This window comes from Palaemon carinicauda, chromosome 3, assembly GCF_036898095.1.
Source record: "Palaemon carinicauda isolate YSFRI2023 chromosome 3, ASM3689809v2, whole genome shotgun sequence".
In the NCBI taxonomy this organism is placed as follows: domain Eukaryota; kingdom Metazoa; phylum Arthropoda; class Malacostraca; order Decapoda; family Palaemonidae; genus Palaemon; species Palaemon carinicauda.
In genome coordinates this window covers 82,789,837-82,790,328 of record NC_090727.1, presented here as the reverse complement: position 1 = coordinate 82,790,328, position 492 = coordinate 82,789,837, and positions in this window count along the sequence as shown.

Here is a 492-nt window from a genome sequence, read left to right as displayed (position 1 = left end):
AATACCCACTCGTTACCTGAACTATGGATGTATTTCCGGAGAAGATTTTTAATGGTCTGGTGAGTGCGTTCTAATGCTCCATTGGTCTGTGGATGGTAAGCTGAGGATGAGACTTGGGTTATATGGTAATCTTCATAGCAGTTTTAAAAGCATGACTCATGAAATTGGTTCCTTGATCACATTGTAGTTTCAGTTGGAAATCCTACAACAGTAAATATGGACACTAGTGACTTTAGATGTTCTTGGCTGAAATGTTTCTTAAAAGGTACTGCAAATGGATAACGGGTAGTTGGGCATAAGGCCGTAAGCAAGTATTCATGTCCCCTTTTTGTCTTAGGCAAAGGGCCTACACAATCTACTATGATCTTACTGAAAGGTTCTTTAGGCCAAGTATAGGTTTTAATGGTGCAACTGGTACTTTCACATTAGGACTACTTACTTTTTGACATGTTGACATGTTTTTACGTACTCTTTAATTGTCATTCTTCATGT